General features: G+C 36.9%; 1 protein-coding gene and 1 pseudogene across 1 annotated transcript in view; both read right to left on the bottom strand.

Annotated features, from left to right (window-relative positions):
• LOC143666717 (vomeronasal type-2 receptor 116-like) overlaps positions 1–6,973 on the bottom strand; it is a 53,632-nt pseudogene extending 46,659 nt beyond the window's left edge.
• The window catches only part of LOC143667193 (uncharacterized), a 68,341-nt gene that overhangs the window by 13,721 nt on the left and 36,373 nt on the right, over positions 1–18,247 (bottom strand). The window lies entirely within an intron of this gene.

The following is an 18,247-nucleotide window of genomic DNA, read 5'->3' as shown; positions in this document are numbered from 1 at the left end:
TCTTGTTGGGGAGGGGGGGAGAAATGATCAAATTCCCTGTGGACAAGATTGTGACATAGGGCTGGAAAGTTGATATACTCCTGAGGCAGGACAGTGAAGGTATACTGCTGGCATTGCCAGCTGAATGCAAACTGTTTCTGGTGGTATTTACTGAAAGCTATTGAGCAAAAAGCATTTGGCAGATCAATAGCTATATATCAGGGACCAGGTGATATGCTGATTTGCTCAGGCAATGATACCACATCTGAGACAGCAGTTACAATTAGAGTCACCACCTGGTTAAGTTTATGATAATCCACTGTCATCCTCCAAGACCCATCTGTTTTCTGCATGGGACAAATAGGAGAGCTGAATGGGGATGTGGTGGGATTCATCACCCCTGTGTCCTTCAAGTTCTTAAGAGTGGCACTAATCTCTGCAATCCCTCAAGGAATATGATATTGTTTCTGATTCACTATTTTGCTAGGTAGGGGCAGTTCTAGTGGCTTCAGCTTGACCTTTTCTAACATAATAGCCCTCACTCCATGAGTTGGAGAACCAATGTGGGGATTCTGCCAGTTGCTGAATATGTCTATTTCAATTATGCACAACTGCAGAAATGACCACAGAATGGGTCCAGGGACCCGCTGGACCTGTCAGACAGACCCAAGCTAAAACTACATCAATCATATGACCCCCATAAGCTCTTCCTCTGACTGTTGGACCAGAAGTGACATTTTAGATCTCCTGGAATTAGTGTCACTGCTGAACCAGTGTCTAGTAATCCACATATTATCTGATCATTTCCTTTTCCCTACCTCACGGTCACCTGGAAAAAGGCCTTAGGTCTCCTTGGTGAAGGCTTGGAGGAAGGTTAACAATGCAAATTTTGGGCAGTGTAAAAGCGTCCTTCCCCAAAGATACCCGGCCCTGCCCTCATTTGAGGGCTCTGGGTCTGTAACCTGTCTCAAGTCTGGTAATAGATTAAGGGACTGTGACTTTCTGTTTTTGTAATTCAAGTTAGACTACTGTTCACTTTACCTAGAATTCTTCTGCTTCAATAGCTCAAACAATAATTTAGTAGACTGCCCATCTATTTTACTTGTAGTTACCCCATGATATTTTAGCCAATGCCACAAGTCTCTGTGAGTAAGATTATTTTGACTGCTGCTTTGAGTCTGCTGTCCATTATGGTGGAAATGCTCACCTTGTACATGGTGATTAACTGTTGCCACAGGCTTCTGCCAACTCAAGATCTGATCATCCCCATGGTGTTTAAAGATTCCAGCTCAGTGACAGCATTTCCCACAGTAATATCTGGCCTACAGGGAAGGGTGACAACAGACCTCTTCAGGGATGATGAACTAGTCTCACAAATTTATTCCTCAAGGATCTGGTGAAAGATGTGCCCTCTGGACATTCCTGAGGTGTGTGAGCAGATCTTCCATGATAAATCCATTTTTACATTCCAATGTATCTAAACCTCTGGATCCCCTCATCTACATTATACCAGGGCAGTTCTGGCATTTCAACCTCAGGTAATGTCAGCCACCTTTGATCCATGTTTCAGCCATCCGTCCAAACAAAATGCTAATGCCCTTTCTAATCCCTTGAGCTACAACATTGAATGCAGAATTTCTGCTCAGTGGGCCCATGTAAATAAATTCAGTTTGAGCCAACTTTATATCCTTCCACCATTATTCCACACCTTTAATATCCATTCCCACATATATTCCCATGATTTGTGTCTATATAGATTGGAAAACTGATGCAGTTTTTTTGGAGTATAGTATACCTCCTCATGGGTCACACTTTGTACCTCACCTTTCAGGGCCTGTGGCGACTTTAGTCCAGTTTTAGGTATGAAGAAAAGAGGGGTATTGGAGGTGGGACATGAAAAGAGATAGCAGTGTCTTTTAAGCCATTTACATTGGGGCATTCTGTTGCAGTTTCATCTGCTGAAACATGATTAGTCATTCTGGACAGAGGAATGAGGGCTGTTTCCCCATGGTTACAGGGTTAGCAGTCACTGAAGGGTTAACCTCATTAGATGGAGATTAGAGGGCAGATTCCTCTAAGGAGACTGGAGGCTGACAAACTGTTTCCTCAAGGCAGACTGCAGGTCAGGAAACTCTTTCCTCAGGGCAGTCCATTATGGATCTATCTATCAAAGGCTTAGCAGATTCCAGGGATCCTGTCTCCCCATTGCCACCATTATAAAGCCAAATATCACCATCTTGCCTTTCAAGATCCTATTCTTTTCCAATCAAAGCCCTTACTTTAACAGCAGGCACCCTGCAACATTGAGATTTTAGTATACATTGCAAATTTCCTAAGCATCAAATGAGGCTTTGTGTATGGTTTTTAGAGATCTCAAGTCTGCAACCACAGGAAATAAGATTTTCTTTCAGGGCACCCCTGGAAATTTTACATCATTCATATGGCACTGAAGTTTCAAATTTGAAGCCTTCAGCTCATACCTTTCCCTCATCACTGTATCCAGTATATCCAAGCCTTGCCTTGTGTAAGCATGCAATTTGTAGACTCTAATGGTGATATTTTGAGTATCTCTTTTACCAAGTCACCCATGGATTGTCAGTGTCATCTTGATTAATGGAAACAGAGTCATTAGAGCTTCTGAATCTAGTTAGAATAGGAAACCAATTGTAAAAACCCATTCTTAAGTTTCAGTTTCTCAGAAACCACTCCTGATACCAAGCTATGTTAGTCAGGGTTCACTAGTGTGCTGGTTTGAAAGGCTGTATGGACCCTAGAAAAGTCATGTTTTAATCAAAATCCCATTTCATAAAGGCAGAATAATCCCTATTCAATGCTGTATGTTTGAAACTATAATCAAATCATCTCCCTGGTGGTGTGATTTAATCAAGAGTGGTTGTTAAGCTGGATTAGGTGATGACATTTCTCCACCCATTTGGATGGGTCTTGATAAGTTTCTGGAGTCCTATAAAAGAGGAAACATTTTGGCAAATGAAGGAGATTTGTAGAGAGCAGAGAATGCTGCAGCACCATGAAATGGAGAGTCCATGAGCCAGCAGCCTTTGGAGATGAAGAAGGAGAATGCCTCCCAGGGAACTTTATGAAACCAGAGGCTGGGAGAGGAAGCTGGCAGATGATGCTGTGTCCATTGAGTGCCTTTCTGGATGAGAGAGGAACCCTGACTGTGTTCACCATGTGCCTTTCCAGATGAGAGAGGAACTGTGACTGTGTTCACCATGAACACAGTGAACACAAGTTCTTTTCACTTGAGAGAGAAACTCTGAACTTCATTGGCCTTGTTGAACCAAGGTATCTTTCACTGGATGCCTTTGATTGGACATTTATATAGACTTCTAATTGGGACATTTTCTTGCCCTTAGAACTGTAAACTAGCAATTTATTAAATCCCCTTTTTAAAAGCCATTCTTTTTCTGGTATATTGCATTCCAGAAGCTAGCACACTAGAACAACTAGAGAAACAGAACCAACAGGAGAGATCTACAAACATGAGATTCATGCAACCAAGGGAATAGAAGTGTCAAAAATCCATAGGGTACAGAACAGTCTCTTCAATAAATGGTGCCTAGAGAACTGGATATCCATATGCAAAAGAATGAAAGAAGACCCATATCTCACACCCTACACAAAAGTTAACTCAAAATGGATCAAAGATCTAAACATTAGGTCTAAGACCATAGAACAGTTAGAGGAAAATGTAGGGAGATATCTTATGAATCTTACAATTGGAGGCGGTTTTATGGACCTTACACCTAAAGCAAGAGCACTGAAGAAGGAAATAAATAAATGGGAACTCCTCAAAATTAAACACTTTTGTGCATCAAAGAACTTCATCAAGAAAGTAGAAAGACAGCCTACACAATGGGAATCAATATTTGGAAACGACATATCAGATAAAGGTCTAGTATCCAGAATTTATAATGAGATTGTTCAACTCAACAACAAAAAGATAGCCAACCCAATTACAAAATGGGAAAAAGACTTGAATAGACACCTCTCAGAGGAGGAAATACAAATGGCCAAAAGACACATGAAGAGATGCTCAATGTCCCTGGCCATTAGAGAAATGCAAATCAAAACCACAATGAGATATCATCTCACACCCACCAGAATGGCCATTATCAACAAAACAGAAAATGACAAGTGCTGGAGAGGATACGGTGAAAGAGGCACACTTATCCACTGTTGGTGGGAATGTCAAATGGTGCGACCACTGTGGAAAGCAGTTTGGCGGTTCCTCAAAAAGCTGAATATAGAATTGCCATACGACCCAGCAATACCATTGCTGGGAATCTACTCAAAGGAATTAAAGGCAAAAACTCAAACAGACATTTGCACACCAATGTTTATAGCAGCGTTATTTACAATTGCAAAGAGATGGAAACAGCCAAAATGTCCATCAACAGACGAGTGGCTAAACAAACTGTGGTATATACATACGATGGAATATTATGCAGCTTTAAGGCAGGATAAACTTATGAAGCATGTAATAACATGGATGGACCTAGAGAACATTATGCTGAGTGAGTCTAGCCAAAAACTAAAAGACAAATACTGTATGGTCCCAATGATGTGAATCGACACTCGAGAATAAACTTGGAATATGTCATTGGTAACAGAGTTCAGCAGGAGTTAGAAACAGGGTAAGATAATGGGTAACTGGAGCTGATGGAATACAGACTGTGCAATAGGACTAGATACAAAAACTCAAAAATGGACAGCACAATAATACCTAATTGTAAAGTAATCATGTTAAAATACTGAACGAAGCTGCATCCGAGCTATAGGTTCTTGTTTTGTTTTGTTTTGTTTGTTTTGTTCTTATTATTATTACTTTTATTTTTTTTCTCTATATTAACATTCTATATTTTTTTCTGTTATACTGCTAGTTCTTCTAAACCGATGCAAATGTACTAAGAAACGATGATCATGCATCTATGTGATGATGTTAAGAATTACTGATTGCATATGTAGAATGGTATGATGTCTAAAAAAAAATGGTCAGCACAATACTGCCTAACTGTAATGTAATTATGTTGGAATGCTGAATGAAGCTGCATCTGATCTATAGTTTTTTTTTGTTTTTTTGTTTTTTTTTCTTTCTCTTATATATTTTTGTACTTTTTATTTTTATTTGTGTTTTCTCTGTGTTATCACTTTATTTCTTTTTCTGTTGTCGTGCTATTTCTTTCTCTAAATCGATGCATATGTACTGAGAAATGATGACCATACACCTATGTGATGATATTAAGAATTACTGATTGCATATGTAGAATGGATTGATTTCTAATGTTGTTAATTTTTTTTAATTAATAAAAAAAAAATACCAAAAAAAAAAAAAATCCATAGGGTAGGCTGTGAACTGGTGGCTCCAATGAAGGAACTAGATGGATTCATAGGAGAGGCACACTGGCTGAAGAAGCAGTGAATGAGTCTCTTCTTCCTTAAAAAACTTCAGCTGATTGTATTATCTCATTTTGAGAGATACACCTTTGTTTATCACAGATCTAATCAGCTACAGATGCAATCAGCTGAATGATGACTTAATATGCCAGCCTTCCATTTATCAACCAGCCATGTAATATCCTTGCAACAATGTTCAGGCCAGTGTTTTCCTGACCAGGCCACTGGTAATAATGATTTTGCCAAGTTGACACCAGAACCTAACCATCACAGGTTGTAAGGATCATAATGGAGGAGAATAGGATGGAAAAGAAAGTAGATGAAAAAGAGGAGCCAGATGAAAAGATAACGAGAATCATAAGAGAAAAGAGATGTAGATAAAGAGGCGGCAGTTACTGATAGGTAGATTAAAAAGTGTGGATCATATGCTGATACTTAGGATAAAAGGTTGTGATGGTGATCTGTCTTCATTGAACTCATTCTGTTATATACCTTTCCATGTTATTTATATAAATTTTCAAAAGAAGACTATTTGGAGATTGTAGGAGCCAAAGGTTAAAATAAGACCTGCAGAATTTGTTGGAAGCAGCTGGCCTGAGGGTGGCAGCAGTAAACTGTGGAGATTGTTATGTAGAGCAGTCTGGGAGGAAGAGAATGCTTACCACAAATGGTTATGTTAAGTCTGAAGGAAGAGAGAACTGAAAGATAAGCTCTCTGTTCCCTCAGGAAATGCATGCATGCCTTTTGTCACCTTGCAGCATATAAGCATGATCTGGATAAGAATAAAGTTGTCTGTTGTTTGTTAAAGTTAAGCTTCAGACCCCTGATCCTGTCTGTCTCTTTATTTCTTTCTCATCATTCCTTAATATCCTTCAAGCTCCGTTTCATAGGAAGCAACAGGAGATACTTTTTTTTTTTTTTTTTGCTTTTGGGATAGATAATTTTTTTTCAAAGAAATTAAATTACTCAACAAATTAGAATTATGGAACATATAGGTCCAAATCGAACTTTCTGTCTGATTCAAGCACCCAGAACATTTCTGCTCTAAGCACCATAAAGCTTCAGAGCCTAGATCTCAGCATGTGGCATTCCCATTCACTCCAGTCAGTCCTGTTATTGCTCGGCATTCTTTCATTTAGAGTCCTTGAGTTCAAGCATCAGGATTTCTTGGTAATTCCTCTACATTTTCACTGAGAGTAGAGAACCTTGATTTAATGTTGTGGGTCACTGCCAAACATCACAGAACAGTCTATGAAAATGAATTCTAATCATGATTCTTTAAAGTTCTAGTGAGTAATTTTATTTCTCATCAGATTTGTAGCTGAGACTCTCAATATCCAAATACTGAGAGATCACTGCCTCCAGAAAGCCGTGACCTTCCTGGCTTATGGGGACCTTTTGGGGGCACCTCCGGGTATATAGCTCTGTTCTTCTCTTTCCTCACTGTTGCAGACCTGGGAATCTTTGTGGAACACTGAGACATTCCCATAGTCAATGCCAACAATGGACTCAGAGCTGCATCCTGCTCAACTTGTTCATCCTGTGCTTCCTCTACTTCTTGGTCTTCATTGGCCATCCTGACATAGCCACCTGCATAATCCAACAAGTGACATTTGGCATGATATTTATGATGGCTATTTCCATTGTTTTGACTAAATGCTCACTGTGATTCTGGTCTTCAAGTTTTCATCCCTGGGAAGAAAATTGAAGGAGTGGTTGTTCTTAGGGGCCCCAAATTCTGCCATTCCTACCTGCTTACTGACTTAGCTGACTCTCTGTAGACTTTGGCTGAGAGTTTCTCCCTATTTAAAGAGCAACTCATTCTGTGCCTGGCAGGATCATCATTGAGTATAATAATGGGGCACCATAAAAGTTTTCTACCAGGAGAGGGAGGCCTGTGTTTGGACAACTTAGAAGACAACCAAACTCTTGTAAAAGGAATCTCAAAACACCTAAAGCACATGGCAAGACAGAGACCCAGAAAAACATGGGAAACCCCTAACTCTGTGTTTGGCATGGGCATACCTCCTTAATAGGTGGGATGAAAATAATGAAAAAAAAAAATCTTATCACCAGCTGGTTACAAAACCAAAAACAGACATTCCATGGAGTAAATCCCAAAGTTAGCATTTTAAAATATTAAAGTGTACAGTGTGCAAAAAAAGAGCATAAGACAAAAAAAAAAAAAAAAAAAAAGAAAAAGAAGCTGAATGGCCATCCAAAGGTAAAGGATAAAAATGCAGTAAACAACAATGAATAAGATAAAAATGTGAAAATACAAACAAAGCCTTTAAAAAATGATCTTAAAATTGCTCAAGGAGATGAAGGAAAGTACTGAGAAATAATTAAAGGATATCAAGAATTCTTTAATTATATGAGAATCTAAGTTCATAGACTTAATGAAATGAAATGAAAAATTCCCCTGAGGGATTCAAAGACAGATTGGAGCTGGCAGAAGAAAGAATCAGTGAACTTAAAGAAATGACATTTGAAAAGAGGCTGAAGAGCAGAAAGACAAAGAAAAATTAAAAGTGAAAATAGTCTAAGACCACTTTATACACCCTCAAGCCTGCCAATAAATTAATCATGGAATTTGCAAAGGAGAATATAGAGAAATGGGTACAGAAAGAATAGTCAATGAAATAATGACATAGAACTACCTACACATAGGAAAAAATGTGAATATGTACATTCAAGAAGCTTACAGAACACCAAAGAAGATAAACATGAAGAAAAATACACCTTGTTATACATTAATTACACTGTTAAATGCAAAGTAGAAGAAGAGTTCTGAAAGCTGCAAGAGAAAAGCAACATGTTATGTACAGGGAATCCTGATTAGTTTGGGAGTCTCATCAGAAACCAGAGAGACAAGAAGACAGTGTCTTCAAATACATAAAGATCTGAAAGAAAATAACTGCCAGCCAAGTATTTTATATCCAATAAGACTCTCTTTTAATAATGAGGGAGAAATTAGTACTTTAACAGGTAAATGAAAGCTGAGGGAATTCATCATCCCCGGATTGGCTTTAGAATCAATGCTAAAGGGAGTTCTTCAGACTAAAGGTAATTTGAGTAATTATAAATGCAAGTATTATTATATTGCATTATTTCATATGTAACTCCATTCCTTACATCCTGCAGGTGCTAAAATGGAAATGAATAAAAATAATGATAAATTTACACTTTTGGAATTCAACATACAAATATATAAGTGGTAGCAAAGATATAAAAGGATGGGGGATGCAGAGCGGTATAAGAAAAGTATATGTGCATGCTATTGGAGTTAAGTAGTATCAAACCAAATATGATGGTTATATATTTATGGTGTTAAATGTTATTTCTGTGGTAACCATAAGGACATAGATGAAAAATATAACCAGATAGAAGAAGTGAGAAGTCACTAAATATGGTACAACACAAGAAAGAAAATAAATGTAAAAGTAGATTTTAAGTAAGTTAGAGCCAGAAAAGGTATAAAATGTACAAGGCTATATAGAACAATGGCAAAATAAAATCCTTTATTATCATTAGTCATTTTAAATGGAAATGGATTAAACACTCCAGTCAAAAGGCAAATATTGGCAGAATGAACAAAAAAGCAAATTCCAACTATATGCTATCTGCAAGAAACACAATTAGGCTGAAGAGGAAAGAATAGAAAAAATATACCACACAAGTAGTAACCAAAACAGAGCTGTGGTGACTATACTAATATCTGATAAAATAGATGTTAAATCAAAAACCATTATGAGGGACAAAGATGGTCATTATATACTGATAAAGGGAACAATTGAACAGAAGATGTTACAATTATAAATATGTCTGCACCTAACAGCAAAGCCCCAAAATCTATGAAGAAAATATTGACAGATTTGAAGGCAGAAATTTTCAGTTCTACATTAATGGTAGGAGACTTTAACACACCACTCACAATAATGGATAGAACATCTAGTCAGAAGATGAACAAGGAAGTATAGGACTTGAATGATACACTAAAACAACTAGGCCTAATGGACATTTATAGAATAACTGCACCCAACAAAAATAGAATACACATTCTTCTCAAGTGTACATGGATCATTCTCCAGCGTAGACCACTTGTAAGGTTAAAAAATGTCTCAATAAATGCAAAAATATTGAAATCATACAATGTGCATTCTCTGTGCACAATGGAATGAAGCCAGAAATTTATAACAGGGTGAAATGGAAAATTCACAATTAAGTGGAAATTAAACAGGCTCTTAAACAACCAAAAGATTGAAAAGGAAATGAGAAGTGAAATTAGAAAATATCTTAAGAGGAATGAAAATGGAAATGCAATATATCAAAAGTTACAGAAGGCAGAGAAGACAGTGCTGAGAGGGAAGTATATAGTTCTAAATGCTTACATTAAAAAGAAAGAAAAATATCAAATCGGAACCTATCCTCAAAACCATGAGAACTAGAAAAAGAAAAGCAAACTCAACCCAAAGTGAGCAGAAAGAAGGAAATAACAAAGATTAGAGCAGAGATAAATGAATAGAAAACACAATAAAAAATAGAGAAAAGTCAACAAAACCAAACGTTGGTTCTTTGAGAAGAGCAATCAAATTGACAAACCTTTGTTATACTAATAAAAAAAGAGAGCAGATGCAAATAAGCATCAGAAGAATAAAATCAGAAGTACAAAGGGGGGCATAACTACCAACCCCAATTGAAATAAAAGAACTTAAAGAGGATTCTATGAACAACTTTATGCCAATAAATTAGATAACCTAGATGGAATGGACAAATTCTTATAAATGCAATAACAAATCAATTAGCAGTAAAGCTATTGAATCAGTCATCAAAAACCTCCTACTGAAGAAAAGCCCAGGACCAGATGGCTTCACAGGGGAATTCTACCAAACATCTCAAGAAGATTTAATTCCAATTTTGCTCATAAAGAGCAAAGAATTGAGGAAGAGGCAACCCTCCCAAACTCATTCTAGGAGGCTAACATCACCCTCATACTAAGGCCTAATAAAAATTCCACAAGAAAAGAAAACTACAGATCAATATCTCTTATGAATATAGATGCAAAAATCCTCAACAAAATACTAGCAAACTAAATCCAACAGCATATCAGAAGAATAATATACCATAAGAAAGTGGGATTTATCCCAAGTAATCAAGGTCAGTACAACATAAGAAAATCACTTTACAGAATGAAAGAGAAAACCTCATGATCATCTCAATTGAGGCAGAAATGGAAAGCACTCTTTCTTGATAAAAACAGAATACTAGGAATAGAAGGAAACTTCATCAACAATATTAAAGGCATATATGCAAATCCCCCAGCTGACATGCTACTTAATCATGAAAAATTGAAAGTTTTCCCTCTAAGATCTGGAATAAAACAAGTATACTCACTATTATACAACATTGTGGAAGTTCTTTCCAGAGCAATCAGGTAAGAAAAGGAAATAAAAGGCATTTGAACTGGAAATAAAAAAATAAAACTTTCCCTATTTGCACATTGTGCCAGTTTGAAAGGCTATATGTACCATAGAAAAGCCATGTTTTAATTTTAATTCCATTTTTTAAAGGCCATAGTTTCTTCTAATCCCTTTTTAGTACAGTACGTTTGAAACTTTAATTAGATCATCTACTTGGAGATGTGACTCAATCAAGACTGGTTGTGAAGCTGGATTAGGTAGAGATATGTCTCTATCCATTTGGGTGGGTCTTGATTAGTTTACTGGAATCCTATAAGAGAGGAAACATTTTGGAGACTGTGGGAGATTCTAGGAGAGCAGAATGACATAACCACAAGAAGCAGAGAGTCCACCAGCCAGTGGCCTTTGAAGACAAAGAAGGAAAATGGCTCCCAGAAAGCTTCATGAAACAGAAAGTCAGGAGAGAAAACTAGCAAATGATGTTGTGTTTGCCGTGTGCCTTTCCAGTCAAGAGAAAAATCCTGACTGCATTCGCCATGTGCCTTTCCACTTGAGAGAGAAAGCCTGAACTTCATCGGTCTTCTTGAATCAAGGTATCTTTCCCTGGATGCCTTAGATTGGACATTTCTATAGACTTGCTTTAATTGGTTCATTTCCATTGCCTAAAAACTGTTAACTTGCAAGTTATCAAACTACCCTTTCAAAAAGCTGTTTTGTTTCTGGTGTATTGTATTCTGGTGGTTAGCAAACTAGAACACACATGATATGATCCTATATACAGAAACCCCTAAAAAATCCCCCAAAATGCTCCTGGAGCTAATAGATTATTTCAGCAAAGTGGTAGGGTACATGATCACACCCTAAATCAGTAGTGTTTCTATACACAAGCAAAGAAGGAATTGGAAGAAGAAATCATGGAAAAAGCTGGTCATAAGAGCAATTAATAAATCAAATATCTAGGAATAAATATAACCAAGAATGTAAAGGATTTTTACACATAACTACAAAACACTGCTAAAAGAAACTAAAGAACTCTGCCACCAGTGGTAGTTGCTATTATGACCAGCTTTTTCCATGATTTCTTCTTTCAATTATTCTTTGTTTGTGTATAGAAACACTACTGATTTGGGGGTGTGATCCTGTACACAATAATACCTAACTGTAATACAATTATGTTAGAACACTGGATGAAGATGAACGTGAGAATGATAAAAGGAGGAGGGTTGGGGGCACAAATGAAATCAGAAAGAAAGATAGCCCATAAAGACTGAAATGATAAAATCTAGGAATGCCTGGAGTGTATAATGATAGTGACTAACTGTACAAATTTAGAAATGTTTTTGCATGAGGAAGAACAAAGGAATGTCATTACTGAAGGGTGTTGAAAATAGATGGTAATTGATATTTTAAAATTTTAGCTTATGTGTGAAACTAAAGCAAAAAATCCTTGTTTGGTACAAAATTTATATTTTGGTTAGTGCAGTTCCTAATTTAACTTATGTGGACAGCTTAATTGAACACCACAAGTAAATGGAATCTTGAGTAGGGCAAAAGATTTTGTATGTTTGTCCAGGGTGATGCCCCAATAAATTCCAGAGTGCTTTGAACAGTGAGTAAAAAAGTATTTTCAAAGCCCCCTTGGGGGAATGGTGAGAAAGGGGGAAAATTCAACTTCCCCAAGTGGAGAATTCTTGATATTCTCATTAGCAATGGGGACCACAAAAGTAATAGGCTGAACCCCCATTCTTGGGGTTGTTCATATGAAACTTAACCCCACAAAAGATAGGCCAAGTCTCTTAAATTAGGCCTAAGATTCACTCCCAAGAGAACCTCTTTTATTGCTCAGATGGGGCCTCTCTCTCCAGCCAACACACAAGCAAACTCACCACCCTCCCCCTGTCTGCGTAGGGCATGACTCCCAGGGATGTGGACCTTCCTGGCAACATGGGACAGAAATTCTAGAATGAGCTGAGACTCAGCATCAAGGGATTGAGAAAACCTTCTCTACCAAAAGGGGGAAGAGTGAAATGAGACAAAATAAAGTGTCAATGGCTGAGAAATTCCAAATAGTGTCGAGAGGTTATCCTGGAAGTTATTCTTACACATTAAATAGAAATCACCTTGTTAGTCAAGATGTAGTGGAGAGGCTGGAGGGAACTGTTTGAGAACGTAGAGCTGTGTTCCAATGGCCATGTTTCTTGAAGATGGTTGTATAATGATATAGCTTTCACACTGACTGTGTGATTGTGAAAACCTTGTGTCTGATGTTCTTTTTATCTACCTTATCAACAGATGAGTAAAACATATGCAATAAAAATAAATAATAGGGGGAAGAAAGGTTAAAACAAATTTAGTAGATTGAAGTGCTGGTGATCAATGAAAGGGAGGGGTAAGAGGTATGGTATGTATGAATTTTTTTCTGTTGTCTTTATATTTCTTTTTCTGAATTGATGCAAATGTTCTAAGAAATGATCATGATGATGAATATACAACTATGTGATGATATTGATGAATTACTGATTATAGATGTAGAACGGAATGATCATATATTAAGGATTTTTTTGTTTGTTATTATATATTTTTTAAATTTTAATAAATAAATAAAAAGAAACTAAAGACTAAATAAATGGAAGAATATTCCATATTCATGTCTTGAAAGATATTGTTAAGATAACAATACTATCCAAATCAATTTATAGATTCAATGCAATCCCAATCAAAATTCTGACAAACTGCCTGGCGGAAATGGAAAAGCAAGAATCAAATTTATATGTAAAGGTAAGGTGCCCAAAATGACTAAAACCATCTTGAAAAAGAAGAATGAATTTGGAGGGCTTATACTTCTCAACCTTAAAACTTATCACAAAGTTACAGTAATCAAAAGAGTACAGTACTGGAACAAGGACAGACATATAGCTTCATGGATTAAAACTGAGAGCTCAGAAATCAACCCTCAGTTTTTTGGCAACTTTTGACAAAGTGTCAATGACAACTCCTTTGGAAGATAACAGTCTCTTCAATCATGGTGCTCAGAAAACTGGATCACAATTTCCAAAAAAAAAAGAGAGGGACCCAACCTCACACAATTTGCAAAAATCAACTCAAAATAGATCAAAGACATTAATATAAGAGTTAAAACAATCAAATTACTAGAAGAAAATGTAGGTAATCATCTTTCAGGACCTTATGTTAAGTAATGTTTCTTACTTACACCCAAAACACAAGCAACAAAAGAAAAAATTAGATAAATGGGAACTCATAGAAATTAAAAACATTTGGTTCTCAAAGTACTTTACCATGAAAGTAAAATGAAAACCTATATAATGGGAGAAAATTTTGGAAATCAAATTTTTGATAAAGGAGTAATATTCAGAATATATAAAGAAACCCTTCAACTTAACAAAATATACAATAAACCCAATATAAATGGACAAAAAGTGCATTAAAATATGCTCAACGTCATTAGTCATCAGGGAAATGCAAATCAAAACCACATGAGATGTCATTTCATACCCATTAGAATAGCTGCTACTTTAAAAATTGAAAATAGCAAGTGTTGTAAAGGATATGGTGAAATAGGAACACTTACTGATTTATAGTGTTGAAGTAAAATGGTGCAGCCGCTCTGGAATACAGTTTGGCAGTTCCTCAGAAAGCTAGTTATAGAACTACCACATGATCCAGCAATCCCACTAGTAGGTATACCCCCCCAAATTTAAAATAGGTACTTGAACAGCTATTTTCACACCAATTCTAGCAAGTTCCACCAGCACCACTTCCCAGTGAATTCTCAGCCACTCAATGAACCATGGCGGTGCACCCCACAATGAGGTCTGGATCTCAGCCATAGGTGGCAAAGAGTAGTCTCAGTCATAGGGTTAGTAGATGTTCCTTTTATTCATTTCTACATTTTTAATGTTCTCTATACTTCTTTCAAACAAATCTCCCATTCCTCCAATCTTTTATTATAGGTAATAATATATGTAGTGAGATCCCTGTGCAAATACGTGTGTTGTTTAACTCTGTGATTCGCCCCTGACTGATAAATTGGTCAGTACTGTCACTTGCTCAGGCCCAAGGATCTGAGGCAACAATGCTTGCATTATGTAACAAGGATTACGTGTTTCCCACAGAGTGTGATTTGTGCCTGATTCTCAGACTGCCCTGTCCCACCTTGACCTCTGGAGGGCCTACTGCTTGGGACTCAGTACATCCTCCTATGGACAGGGCACATGCTGGCCCTGTCATCCTACCATGTTTTACTCTAAGTGTGGCTCCTTCTGTGACACTAGCAAATTGGCATGGGTTGGGGAAGATACTTGTCTCAAGGGGGTTGGTCCCTAAGATTTTGTTATTCCTTTTTAGGGCCTAGTGGCTGGAGAAATTGATCACCAAACATGTTTTTCCATTTGTTTTTCACCTGGACACAGAGCCTCAGATGCAGAGCCCCAGGGAAGAAATGTTCCCCAGACCGTCATTCTCTGTAAGGGATTGACAGTGGTTTGGCTAAAAGTAGTCAGATGTTCCTATAACTGACAATGAGGGGTTTAAGGGCATTTCTATCTATTTTATCCATATATATGTACACCCATATATATTCACTTATTTGCATTTAGGACTATTCTAGTCCTAGAAAGGGCAAGAATCCATTCTATGGTGCTTACCCACCAGGGAGGAGCACACCAGTTAGTCCCTGTTTTTCATTCTGTAGCCCAGTTGGAGGTGGCTGGTTTCATATTAGCCCTGCCTGCTTCATGCTTTATCAAGGACTAAGAGCTTTGTCTGACTTTTTTGGAGCTGCTTCTATGATGCTCCTTCTGATTTTTATTCTCCTGTTCCTGCAGTTTCTACTCTGTGGGTACAGTTTAGACAATCCTCTCTGCTTTATGAAAATGAAGCCCAGTGTGCACAGGGATGGAGACTTGATTGTTGGTAGGTTTTTCCCCCTTTATACATTTGTAAAAGAATGGAAGTCATTTTATGGCCATCCTAGCCCAGATGTATATTTCCAAGAGTAAGTGTCTGCTTTTTTGTATTTTTCTCTGCCTGAGAGTGATGGGTGATGAATGAGATCTGTGTCATTTGCACATGCTCAAAGTGGTCTAAATTACAGAACCCTGCCATACTCTGTTGTTGTGTGTAACTAATGTATTTTGAATCATCTTACTGATGTCTCTCTTTTCAAACTGGAAGTGAGAAATCCCCTTTTCTTCCCTTTGGTTTCTTTTCCATCTTCTTTGGCCTTCCCTTCACCTGATAAAGGTCTTTCCTACATCTCTTTCCTCCCTGCTACTCAGCCAGCCTCCACAGTCCCTGACCTCACTGTCCTGCCATGGCTGTTCCAGGCAATGGAGGGATCCCCAGGGGAGGGGTAAGTGAGAGCCCTCAGACACACAGGGTGTGGGCTGAAGCTGAGCCTCAGAGGCCACAGCAACTACTCTTCTTTACAGTCTACTGGGAATGTGTGAACATTTCTTTGAATGGAAAGATTGCTAATAATCCTGTGGAGAAGCTATTGGTGTCAAAGGATTCCTATAGCAAAAACCTGTTTTGTTGCAAAGTACCTTTATTTATTTATTTGTGCCAAGAGGGCTGCAAAGCCCCGGCTCCTGATAACCAGCCCTGGATACAATATGTCTAATTTAGTAGATTCTTTCCCTTCAATTTAATTCAGCTTCACTTACTGTTCTAGGGACAATGGGGATTGGAATTTATTTTGGGGTTTCATCAAGTAGGTTTTATTTCAGCACATGTCTAATGCTGTATTTAATTTATACATATTTAAGCTCCCAGTTCTTTGGTGCTGTTGATATTCACTGTTGACCTGTGTTGGCTTCAGGATCTGAGTGAATGTAAGTCAGGAAATGTGTTCTTGAATCTCTTGAAGGAAGAGGTTCTTGTTTAACTTTTGTAGTTGCAAAAGGCACGTAAGATTAGAGGACGGGTCATTTTTCCAAGACACAATGTGAAAGACTGAATTTCTTTCTGTGATCAGTTTACATGTTGAAAAACTTAGGGGACCCACAGGACTTCACAAGAGAACTTATTCAGAGATATGTGTATCTTCTGCCTGTCTGCATTCCAAAGATCGTGTTTACTACTGAGTGAGATCTTTAAATCTTCCTATATGGTATAGCAATGAGAATTTATTTTAAAATCTCCCTATTCTTTAAGTTGCTATCCTTACCTATCATAATATTGATTATATATTTCTATAATGAGAAGTAAATATCTACTTTTTATACTTATATTTTACAGGCTTAGAATAATCTACTATTTTAGATTTTTTCTAAATTTTCTGTATTATCAATGTGAGCACTTTCCTTTACAGATATCTTTCAATAAATCTCTGATTAGAATAAATAAATTTTTAGAAACAAAAGAGCTGATGAAAGTCTTTATATGTTTTAATGCTTATATTCATCTTCTCCTATGTTCTCGGTGTGGTCTAATTTACACTCTCCCTACCAGAGGGCATGAGACCAGTTGTTTCTGTTACATTTTCTGTGCTTCTGTTATTAATATTTAGATTGATCAATTTGCCTATGTGAGTTTTGGCCTTTGTTTTTTTCTGACTTGCCTTTTTATACCCTTTGTCAGTGTTTCTAATGGCTGGTTTAACTTGCCTTTACAAGAGCATTTTCTATACTTAACAAAAATTGAACTCCAAATGCGTTGCAAATATTTTACCAGATTGATGGTGGCTATAGGAAACTTTCCTTCTGTTTTGTTGAAGAAACAAAACAATCTATTTTCAGATTAGTCCTATCTCTCTCTCATTTTCCCTTACTCTTCCTGCATTTGTCATTACACCCACAATTTTTAAGTTTATGAATATAAAAATTCTTTAGACCACCTAGATTTTACCTTTTACTAAATTGTGAATAGATATATAACTTGATCACATATTCCCAAAGAGTTAAATTTCACATTAAATGAAAAATTTACCCTCTTTCTAGTGTTTTAAGTGCTTTCTTATGATATACAAATTCCTTTTTTTATTTCACTGGTCTATTTCTTTATTCTTTTTACCCTTCCATGAACTTATCTGTCTCTCCTGTTTAAAAGTGAATTATATTGATCATTAATCTGAATCAAATATTTGTTTTGATATATTCTGTGATTCAAGGAGTCATTTGGGAAAATTACTTTGAGTTACAACTCTTTTATTTGTTCACCAGTTTTGAGCTTAACTGCACGTTTTCTGGTGATTGTCTACTTTGGAAGAAAATTATTGAATGTTTTTAGAGGTGCATCTAAGAATTTGTCCATTTGAATAGTTCCCAAGATTGATTGTCTTCTTGTAAAGCCAATTTAGCATATTATTGGTCAAGTGTGCAAGCAGTATTTGTTTAAATATATACAGTTTCCTTATAGTTTTGGACATTTGAGATAAATAAGCAATTGAAAGGAAAAATATGAACAAGTAT

The sequence above is a fragment of the Tamandua tetradactyla genome, chromosome 23 (genome assembly GCF_023851605.1).
Source record: "Tamandua tetradactyla isolate mTamTet1 chromosome 23, mTamTet1.pri, whole genome shotgun sequence".
NCBI lineage: Eukaryota > Metazoa > Chordata > Mammalia > Pilosa > Myrmecophagidae > Tamandua > Tamandua tetradactyla.
This window is presented reverse-complemented; position numbering and strand designations above follow the sequence as displayed.